Raw genomic sequence first — 12,532 nt, 5'->3', positions numbered from 1 at the left:
CTTGGTGAATGAAGCTGCACACCATTGACTTATGGACATGAAATACCTCGCCTATTACTGACTGGAAAGATCCCATAGCATAAAACCGTAGAGCAGTCATTAATTGCAATACAGCTGGAAGAGCACAGCTGCAGAGAGTAGAGTGATCCAACTCTAGATGGTCGGACAAATCATGATTGACTGCCGGTCAAATCCATCCATCCATCCGTCCTTCCGTGCATCAATTTTATGCCGCTTATTCGGGACCAGGTAGCGATGGCATCAGACAGAGTAAGGAAGCTCAGACATCCTTCATTCCAGCAACGTCCTCAAGCTCCTCCTGGGGGATCCCAAGGCGTTCCAAGGCCAGAAGAGATCCTTCGCTCCTTTTGATGCGGGGGAGCAGTGGCTATACTCCAAGCTCCCCCTGGATGTCTGAGTTCTTCACGTTATCTCTAAGGCTGAGCCCAGACACCCTCAGGAGGAAACTCATTTCGGCCGCTTGTATATGTGATCTCATTCTTTCAGTCTTTACCCAAAGCTCATGACAATAGGTGAGGGTTGGGATCTTTAAATCATTCTAAAAACTCACATGGATTTGGTTCTTTTACTTTTCAACTTTTGTTATTTTTACTTTTTTAAAAAAAAAGTTTTTCACTTTCACTTTTTTACTATGAAGCACTGTAACTTTGTTTAAAAAATGATATATATCATATATACATATATGTTCAGGCTTCGTTCTCCTGCTTTATCCCTCCATCTATCTGTCTTCCATCATTCCTCCACCCCTCCTCCATCTTTGCCCTTTGCTCTCCACCCTCCATCTCTTCATCCTTCTTCAATCTCTACTCTGTTATTTCTTCATCTGGTGTTGATTCCTCTTTCCATCCTTCACCAGTCCCTTATTCACTATCCTACACACTATTCTTACCTCCATCCCTCTCTTTTGCCCTTTCCTCCCTACTCTGTCCTCCATCCACCCCTTCCTCCATCTTTTCTTTATCCATCTTAAATCTCTCCTCTATCTTCCTCCTAATATTTGCTTCTTTGCCCCTTCATTGGCTATTCGTCCCGCCACCCCTGTTACTCCAATCCCTACCCCTCCTGCATCCCACCATCTCTCCATCCTCCTTATTTTACCTCTGATGAGCTGAGATGCAGCTCCACTCATCAGATTGCCTGTCTCTCCTCCCTGCTTTCTTTAACACTTGTAGAAATGACCTGACACATCCAATCCCAGGTTATTACACAGATGTGCCAACTCTCTCACACACACACACACACATACACACCAACATTTGGACCAAGAAAAAAGCACATTCCCAGCGGCTGCTCCCCCTCTCTCTCTCTCACACACACACACACACACACACACACTCACACACAAACAACCAAACACACCCAATTACAGGAGCCCAAATGAAAATGAATTATGCATTCTGTCCTGCCACTCGTAACAAGTATATGATACATCCCCTGTTTCCACACAATTGGGTGCAGAGAAACACATGCAAAATGGGAAAAGTGGTTGCGCCTGGAGACACACGCACACACTCATGTACACACACAAGCACAAGCACACGAAAAGTTGTGAAAACAAAGGCATGAACGTTATTGATGCTAATCTCAAACAAGCACAAGCTCATCATTTGCAAACATGTTGCATCATTTTGGGCTGATGACACTCCTCACAACCGAATATGTGATGATGGCGTTTACACTGGGATTTCTCCAGAAATGAACACACACTCATGCACAACCACACAAGGCCATCATTGTTTTCAGCGCTCATGTTTACCGCAATTTTTGAATGATGTGCCACCCACAATCAACTCCTCCTCCTCCTCCTCCCTGAGTCCATACCAAGGTCGTTGGCCTCCCTCCTGGCTTTAGCATTCCCCTCGTATCCCCCATAATCCTCACTGTTTAAGCCTGAGGTACAAATACATTCTATTCAACCCGCACCAAGGGGTCCGCTAATACCCAGCAGAGTGTGTGTTTGTGTATATGTGTGCGTGCTTATGTGCCGCTGAGTAATGTGTACTTATATACACCTACCTCTGTGTGTGTGCGTGCACACCGGCGCCTGTGCGGGGCTTTGTGTTTAACACTCATCGGTGCTTAGTATTCTCTCCGCCATGTGCCCTTGCATCCCCATGCTTATTCTTTCCCTCTCTGTTCTCCTCTTTCAGATGAGAATACCAACGCCTGATGGAGAAAGGAGGAGAGAAAGAGGGTTAGAAGAAAAAGAGGCCGACAGGAGGAGACAGGGGAGTGAGCAACAAAATGCAGGTGGATAAAGTTTATACAGCATGACTGATGTAACCTTGGAGCTATAGTGTGCATTCTTTAATAGACAATCAAAGCGGATGCAGCTGTTGGAGTGCTGAATAGGACATTGTTATGTTGTCCAATGGGTATCTATACACAGTAAAGGCTATGTCGATCCTGCATATCTTTACACAGATATAACACAAAGGGGTTTAGGAGAAGATAAACCCACCTACGCTCTGTTTATCCTCCCTTTATATGACAGAACTGAGCTTAACACCTTCTAATGTTCATATAATTCAGTTTAAAGTTGTGTCATATTCCAGAGTTATACAATACAGAGTTCTATCACATGCTCGTGCTTTTAGCCTACAGTATGGTTAGTAATCACAGGTGATTAGCATTATCCCGACAGTAAGAAAATGGAAGTTTGTAGCAGCACGAACAGCAGTTTACTCCAAACGAAATCTAATTTAGCGTGTTCTCAGGCTGCTGCCGAAATGTGCTCCTGCCAGATGGTGAGGCTTGCAAGTCACGGTGGGAGCAGACATGCCTTACAACGTCCTCAAAGCAGAAAAAGTACAGACGAGAGTTTTTTCTGAAACTAGTAAAAGTAAATCAAAACTGTGCAGCCCACAATCAATCATATGGCAGTGTTGACAGTTGCAGGCGAAGGTGTACTGGTGGGCGGTAGACAAGGCTGTGTGACAAATTTGCCTGCTCTCAGTTCAGTAAACGGTTGGAAGTGTATAACAGTATTTATCGAGGGTAGCAACAGAAAAAGACTTGATGATTAGAATCCATCGATGTGAAGCATCTTCATTAAGCGTAAGCCCATGTAAAGATTAGAGATAGGACAGGATTCCTCAGTCGAGACACTGGCAGTGGTGGAGTAAAGCCAGCAGGTGGTTGTTGGATGGTCTGTTGGGTCTGCCAGAACATCTTGGTGCTCAGGACCCTGAAGCCCGCGATATGTTTTTTTTTAAGTGGATAGAAATATGAGTAAAAGGAATACATGGGGGTAGAACAACATGTTAACAAAAATATTATATATCAGTATACTTGTAAGGGTGTTTGTTGCTTGTGTAAAGTATCCAATTAAACCACTTGCTGAGCAGAGATGAAGTAACAAGAGATGTTCCATATCAGGGCATATTTTTAAAAGATTGGCATCTGCTAAAATAAAGCCGATCAAATGCTGACTCTTTACTGAACTCTACTGTGTTTTGTCCAGCTCAACCTGCTAGCGTCGCAGTGCTGCTCTCCTTCACCACAGCTGACAGCGTGAGCATTTCGCTCGTATATGCGAGTCCCGAGTGTGTGGCTCTGAATTCTGATGTCCTGGTTGGCAAAATACACACATTCACTAAACTACGACTAACTCTCTCTTTCTCACTGCCAAAGAGTAGCAGTGTACAAATTGGCAGATCATATCAGCTGTTGCTAATTAACATTAATTCTGTGAATAACTTTAATTCAGGCCAAAATTAAAACTGTTATTGGGTTTGTGAGTCTGTACTCAGCCAAAGATAATTTGTGAGGGAGGGATCTCTACTCTGTAACACCGCTGTTATATTGTGAGTGGATTGAGTGTTTCTGTAGTTCCCACAACTCCAACAGAGTGACACATCTTCTCTCTATGGGTATTTGAATTAAACACAGTTTCCCCTATAATTGTATAGACTTGGTGGGCCACCGGGCCAAGAACACCCACCATGCAAAAAAACAACCTTTTTTGAATGCCAAAAATAACGCCAAATATCCATTAATTCTGAAATCAATAGCATTTGGGAGCCTCTGTGCGACACTGTTCCGAAATGTGAGTCAACCTCGGTGTGGTTGCCTGGGAAACTCTAGATGGGAGCAGAGTGCCACTGCTATCAGAGTCCCTTTAAATTACTGCAGAGCGAGCGCGTATGGGATGCAAGATAGCTAACGTGAGCTTGGAACCGCCTAAAAAAAGAAAAAGCTCTTAACATGGGTGACGGACAAACAAATATATCGTTTTTCTCCAAAAGTCTGGAGGCAAGCAAAAATACAGATGGGGAAGAAGTGAGAGGGGCAGCTTATTTTTAAGTAATAAATGCAGCTTATTAAGTCATCCTCTCCTTGTGACCACTTTGTTTTAAATCTTGTATATTGATAGCCAAAGAGCAAAACCTCCTATCTGAAAAATTCACTTTTTTGAAAAAACTAAAAAAAACTTGTTTTCCAGCAGAATGCTTTTTGTTAAGGATACTCAATACATAATACACTGTTTTTGGACTATATTACTATATAATTTGTTAACAATACCGTAATAACCATACAAACATACTGTAAACAATACCACATAATATAGTAATATAGTCCAAAAACATACCCAATACATAATACACATGTTTTGTGTATCTTTAACAAATAGCATTCTGCAAGAAAACAAGTTTCTTTTAAACAAGTTTTCTCCAAAAAGTGCATTTTTCAGATAGGAGGTTTTGCTCTTTGGCCATCGCTACACCGAGCAAACAAAAATTTGAATGCAAATATAAATTGTAGACCACCTGCTGCACCACCTGACCGAAGCCCACCGCGTGAATATGCCATCCCACGTGCCTCGCCCCTTTTTTTTTCAGTGCCTACCACCAGTCCTGAAAAAAATTCTAGGGGGAAACACTGGAATAGCTTGTGAAAAATGTGTGCCTTCTATGTTAATCAATACAGCTCTCTACACAGCCCATGTAATGGTTCACATATCGCGACCCGAAGTGTATTTTTAGGCTTCAAGTCTATTTTCCTCTGTTTTGCGCACGTCACTACAGTCATTGTGTATTGGGCTCTGAGCACTTCCACCTCCTGTGTAGACACACAACACTCAGCACGTTCAGCACTCACTGCGGCTGCTGCTCTGCTGAAAATGCTGCTCATGCTACGTTTGAGATATGATGTAAGTATTGGATTTGACTCAGTTTTGGCAAATATCTGCTTGTGATCCGTGCCAGAAAAACTTGATCGCGACATGCCTAGAAATAACACTTATGTTGTGTATATAAGTGTCAGCTGGAATTTCAACATGGAAAAACACACCCTTAGTGAGTCGGCAAAACTTAAGGGGACATATGCTTTTTCTGGTTATCTATTTTTATACTGTTATGATGTCGGATATCTACGTTAAATATGGTCAAAGTTCCAAAATATGAGGTTAACGAATGTAGAAATGCTCCCTACAAGTCAAAAGCCAGGGCTTCAACCTGCTCTAAACATGTTTTTCTACCTTGCCACATGCCCATTAACAGTTGTCCGTTCCATAGCTTTTTTTTGTTAAGGTTGTTGCTAAGTTTTCCCATATGTTTGCGTTGTCCACTCTCATGTTTTGGATCGGATTCCGGCTCGAACATGTAGGCTACAAACATATTTGCGAAGTTATTATTTTGAGATACGAAAAATGAGAAAAAGTAGTGGAATCCCACTACTACAGTTTGTTGCATGGTTTGGTGACGTAGCCTCCGGAACAGGCAGATGTCTGCAGGGGGGCTTCTGAAAGCTGGCCAATCAGAACAAAGTAGGCTCATTGGAGAGGGGCTTTAAGGAGACAGGAGCTATAACTGACCTATTTCAGCTGAACTGAGTGGCTGCATAAATGGCCGGTATAAGATAAATAAGGAGTTTTTAGAACTGTAAATCATACAAAGATATTCCACTAGAGCTCCAGATTAAAAATATAGACCTGGGAATGTGCATGATATGTCCCCTTTAAAATAGAACTGAAAAGGAAGTGAGAGATGTTTGCTAGAGACAGTGTTGTAACTGACAAATGTCTATGATAAACTGATGTATTTCAAATCTTTCATCAGACCAGACAGACAGAATGCTGGATTGTTGACTACAGTCAACATGTCCTAACGTGCTCATAGAGTGATCATTTTAATTGCATTATTCATGTATCATTTCTGTTTTGCTCCTTAAAGAAAAATAACATATCACGTCCATGGCTTGCACATAGCAAAACAGAACTGAAACATTGTTAATATATACCAGAATAATCAACATTAATGCAACATTATACCATACATGGTGTGCAGGTTATTAGTTCTATGTCTGCTTGAAGCCACTATACACTGTGCATGACAAAAAGTTACAAAATGAGTTTCAATAGTATGAACGTCCAATTAGACTTTCAGTGTATAATGGTATGAATCATATAGCTAAAGTTCCTGAGAAAGAAAAGGTTTTTCTTTATAGAACAAATTGATCTAAAAGTGACGGAAAATCCAAAACCAGCTTTTCCAAGTGCTTCAAAATAGACAGTCTCTTAACTGAATTATTCCTAAAAGATGTATTTGTATGGCCACTGCAACATGGTTAAGGACTGGATAGGGTTCGGCATTTTCACCTTGAAATATTTTAAAGTCAACATTGATTGTCAGTCTGCAGCATCAAAAGTGTCAAATTATCACCTTTTTCCACACTACATAAACAGTATATTTATACTACCTGCATTGGCACCGAACACTGATGTTAGAGGTAAATTGTGTCTGTCAGAAACATCCAATATGAACAGAATTACTGAGGAAACTGGGCTGTATAAAAATAAAAGTGTAATCTGTCCCGTCCCTATTGAGCTTTGAGCTGTGTTGTTCATATTTTTTCACACGGAATTGCTCAAAAAGGGCAATAAGTGACTCTTCACAGGTTGCTTATCTATGAGTTGTGAGCTGTTAAATGATTTTTTAAATCATTTTGAATAAATGCAAAGATTAGAGAAACTTCCAAGTAATAATCACAATTTAAAGTTAAATTACGTAAAGTAAGAAGTAATCATAATTTTGTGTAGCAGAATTCAGGCTTTATTATACCCTACTCTGGTATCATCTGGTGACCCCTGTGACCCTGTTGGTAGGTTGGAGGTTGGGAATCACTGATCTAGTGAGTCCACAGTGGATTAAGATGTTTGACATCGCTCAACCTCCGAACAAGCCCACACATACAATTCCTCTCCTCAGGCTTGAACATGGATATAACCTCAGAAACAACCAGGATCTTTTAGGATTTTTAAAAAAAATGAGAAAGTCAATAGCCAGTTGCCTTCACCTTCGTCATAAGCCAGACCTGCACACCTGCCACAATATTTGTACTTATTGTATCACATATTGGAGAACAGAAAGGTCATCAACGGGTTTGAAAACTCTGACTGGTTCACAGTGCCAAGAGCAGAACAAAGGCCCTAGATATTTACTGTTTCAGGGCTCTGAGTGAGCTGTTTTCCAGGCAGTCCAGACTTTCTAGCAACGTCACTGCGGTAAGGTGACCAGTGTACCAAAGTTTCAAAAAGTCTGTGAAAGCTTTTAATTTGTTTCTACACATAGTTTCATGCCTTACAATGACCCCCAACTACTATACAGTGTTTAGTACTATATCAGTGTTAAGATCTGAACATTAGTGTAGTGTGTGTGTGTGTGTGTGTGTGTGTGTGTCAGGGTGGTTATAGTCTTTATGAAGCATGTTATGAGCTACATAAGTGGTTGGATGGATGGCTCGGAGCTGATTGATGCTGGCTGGACTGGCTCTAATGCCGTCTCGCTTGTAGCATACAGAATGTGACATTGGTTTGGTCTGGAGAATATTGATCTAGAATGGTTCTTGCCGAGCGAAGATATGGAAGGCTGTATTGATGTTCACCATGGCTCTCATTTCAAGCTCATCTCACCCCTCCTCTGTGTATGTGTGTGTGTGTGTGTGTGTGTGTGTGTGTGTGTGGGGCAGCAGCAGCGCCGGAGGCTACTTAAGTGTGAAATCGTGTGACGGTTTCTCCATTGCGCTTCATTTAGCCACACATCGCCCATCTCTCATTCCTGACAAGTTTCTTAACTGCTCCAAAATGCGAGCGCCTCGGGGTGGGGTGGCAATGTAGTCCTGTCAGTATACAATGAGGTGTGTGTGTGTGTGAGTGCAAGTGTATTTGTGTATGTTTGTGGGGGCTAAAGTGAGAGTCTAATAAAGCCAGCAGCTGCCATGGAAACCAGGGCAGAGGCTAACTCATCCTCTGTGTCTAGGGACCCATCAGGGCCTCGGCCATGGTACAAACACATGCATGCACACACACTTACACACACAATCGTGTTCCAAAGGCATGGCAAATGACTCTTAGAGGGAGGCCTCTCATACACACTCACATACAAACAGCAGATGAAGGTCCGTGAAATAAGCTGTGGCACCACAAGAAATAGGGAAGCAAGCTGCCACCGCCAATGGCCACTTTCCTCACACACACACACACACACACACACACACCCTGTGCTGGTACTCCAACACCATGACATGGAAGTCAGGATGGTTTAAGATGCACAATATCCAGCTGTAATCCTCTCCCCTTCCTTATCAAATATGTGTGTGTATGTGTGTATCCATTCGCGAGTGTGTGTAAAATAGGTAGATAAGAGTGACAGCGTGCTCAGGTTGACGCCATGACAGCAGCATTCTCCATGTGACAGGTTTATTGCATTTCTAATCTCTGTTTACATAAACTCTCAACATCCCGTGAGAGCGCGCGGACACACACACACACACACACACACACGCACACACACATAACTCATCATTCCCTCCCCTCCTTGTCGTTCAGACAAAGAAAAGGGCAGAGGAAGCCAATCAAAATGATCTCTAATAAGAATATTACCCATCAGGCTGTGGGGGGGTAAGGAGTGGGGGCGGTGAGGCTTGCCAAGCTTCATCTGACATTTATAAAATGAATTGCAGGGCGTGCACTGAGAATATAGCGCGTCTACGCATTATGGGATGCAGGTTCTCCCCCGGTCTCGCACTTGACAAATCTCATATCCTCGCTCTGGACTGACATGCCAGCAGAGAATTAGAGTATTGCAATCGAAAGTGTGATTGAAAGGGAGATGTTGGTGAAGGCGATGGTGAGTGCCACCCTGGGTGTCACTTAGGTGTCACGAGATGAGGAAAGATGACAACAGTTTAAGGCGGTGGGCTGTTTCCTTGACTGGACTGCAGATTCAGTTAGGTCAGATGAGATGAGACTTAAATGACCCCTGTGGGGATATCGGCTCAATGCGGCAGCAAAGAATACGGAGAAGATGAGGGTAAGACAAATGGTGAGTAGAGAAAATGATTTTTAGAGACCGCAGTTCAAATGTTGCTTTTAATCTTGTCATCTCATTTTCTTTGCTTCCTTTTGTTAAAAGGTTCATTATTTGCTGTTCTAAACGTTTTTAGGGGCCTTTAACGTCTTCCACCATCATCTGCAGCCAGAAACTGAAAGCTTTAGTCATGTTTGCACCAGAGGAAATGAAGCATATTCATATAGCTCTTACTAACTGGTATAATCTCAGGGGGGCTTCGTAACGCCTACATGATGAAACAGTAAATGAAAATGGCACCCCACAGCCTTAAACCCACAATGAGAACAAGGAAAACCACCCACTAAAGCCTTATTAAGAAAAGATGAAGGAGAAACTTTAGGGAAGGATTTCACACAGAGGGAAACTGCAATCAGTACAGAATAAAGTGTAGAAGTTCAGGTAGTGGGCAAACAAAGATTAAAAACTAAATGGAGCAATCAGAATAAATGTTAGCACCATCTTGGTCATCACCATGTACATCAGTGGTTCAGTATTGTAGGATGTACTGATCTTTTTCTACCCTTGGTGTGGTACACGTGATGAAATTGTGGGCACTGTTTGGTGGGAGACGCAATATAAATGTACTATGACTATACTTAGTCAAAAAGCACTACAACAGAAAACGTTTCTGAAGCCAAACAGTACAGATTAAGCCAGATTTTAACTTTGTTGGTCACTCCTGGCTTATTTTAGAATCAGGCTGAATTTCTGCCAGTTGAATATCTTTGCGTTTCTCACATGGCTGCTGGTGAAAGATTTGTTTGTAGTGAATAGAGCTGAGATGACTAGCTCATTAATAAATTAGTCGATCTACAGAAAATTAATCTTCAACTATTTAGATTATCAATCATTTTAGGGCATTTTTCAAGCTAAAATGCCAAAGAATCATTGGTTTCCGCTTCTCAAAGGTGAAAATTTCCAGAATATCTGAGTATGTTTGGGTTTTGGAATGTTGATCAGACAAAACAAGACATTTAAATTTTCCAATTGGGCTTTAGAAATTGGTGAGGCATCTTTAACTACTTTTTATATAACAAATTTTTAGCTAATTAAAGATTAACCAATGAAATAATAGAGATCAATTGATGATGAAAATAAGTGTTAGTTAGAGCCATAGAGGTAAGCTTGTTTTAATATGATTGGAGTAGTATCTTACATGGTGTGGCTATGACTGAGACTGCTGTGAAATAATACTGAACTTCACTGCAGAACAGATCGTATTATGTGCATCTTCCCAGCCATTCCTTTTTTTTTCTTCTTACTTTCTGTTAGTACTAGACTTGCATAAAGTTAAACTCCATTTGTCTTTTTGTCAGTGTTGTTGAGGACATGGTCATCTTATTTTAATAAACTTTTTTGGGACGGTCAATGGACAAAATTGTGCGGGGTTTCTGTGTTAATGTTCAGTGTGAGCAAAGTTATACATGCAGAAAGGCAGAGTAAAGGTGTAGTGTGAGTTAACTTGACAAAATATGATAATAATAAAGTACAGTGCCTCACTAGCTTTAGAAGACAAGTAGAACCCCCCCCCCAAAAAAAACTTTAGTACATAAGGAGAAAAATGGTGGAATGATGGAGACTCCAACAAACAAATTGTATCACTTTGTAGATGCCAGGGTGGTTTTTCTTCGTGGGAAAAGGATTTGACACTAGAACCACTTACTCTGTGCCGGTACAAAGCTATTCCTGCTGTTAACACACTCACAATGCCATTTTTGTCGGCTGCATGTCAGTTCTTTGCTTTTGCACCTGTTTGGTAATTTACAGGCTCCAAACAAGCCTGCTTGCACTGGGTCGCTTGAAGAGGCGCAGCTGTGGTTGTATTTTTACTCATCAGTGTGGTCCAATTTTAGTGCTCGTTTTGGTTTGAAATAGCATCTCTTATCACAAACACAAGCACAAAGGGCTTTTTTAGTGGTTTGAGGTGCACACTAGGCCTCTGCAACATCACATAAACTCTTATCATTTATGTTCAATTATGCTACTTTAATGTTTTATATTTGATAAACATTTAACGACACATTTTATCGTAATTATATGTTTATAGCAATGTAGGTTGTTTTGCAGTAATCAAGTCCTGAGTTCCGATGATTTGGGACTCACATCTAAATGTTAATAACATTGTTGTGAACTGGAACTTGTGCACTTTGAGGACTAAACATGAAAACAATTCACCTTAGATATGGGTTACACTTTTTTTTTTTCTTACATATTTTTTAGCATTACTGTAAAATTGTAGCTCTTCACATGGTTAGTCAATGTTATAGGAATACATCTTGGCTTTGAAAACCACTAATAGAATGATGTAACATATTGCACCTGAGTGAGAGTGTTGCTGCTTGAGTGATACATGTACTGTGGATGGCTCTACAATGAGTTGTTGGCTTCACTTGAAACATGAAGTGTGTGAAATACGAACCGTTGATAGACAATCCAATTGCAGAAATGACTGTTCAAGCTTTAATGTCACCTTGGATGTGACCTTGGTGGCTCATTAGACTGAGGACTTGGAGACTCAAAAAGCTTTGCTCATTTTCATTTCTTTGATTACATGTGTTAAGATTAGATGAGGCTTTAATGATCCCTGTGTGAGCAAACATAATTGTTGCAGCAGCAAAGAAAGGGATATGCTGTTGGTATGAATAACACTAAACTAAACAATGAAATATTAAAGGACTGGTGTGTAGGATTTAGTGGCATCTAGCAGTGAGGTTGTAAACTGCAAACAACTGAATACCCCTTCCCTTCCAAGCGTGTAGGAGAACCTACAGTGGCTGTGACACTCAGGAAAAACATGAAAGGCCCTCTCTAGAGCCAGTGTTTGTTTTGTCTGTTCTGGGCTACTGTAGAAACATGACAGTGCAACATGGCCGCCTCCGTGGAAGACGACCCACTCCCTATGTAGATATAAAGGGCTCATTCTAAGGTAACGAAAACACAATGATTCTTATTTTCAGATGATTATACACTAATTAAAACATACTTATGTTATACTGTCTGTTCCGCTAACAGTCGCTAAATTCTACACACTGGTCCTAATATGTCTATGGAGGTAAGAGCCTTAATTTGCATTAAGCTTAGAATGTATCTACATATAAATAATAATAATAAATATGTGATTTAATATGAAACTTAGTTGATGGTAAACTTGTTGGTCAAGA

This window comes from Thunnus thynnus, chromosome 4, assembly GCF_963924715.1.
Source record: "Thunnus thynnus chromosome 4, fThuThy2.1, whole genome shotgun sequence".
Classification (NCBI taxonomy): Eukaryota; Metazoa; Chordata; class Actinopteri; order Scombriformes; family Scombridae; genus Thunnus; species Thunnus thynnus.
This window is presented reverse-complemented; position numbering follows the sequence as displayed.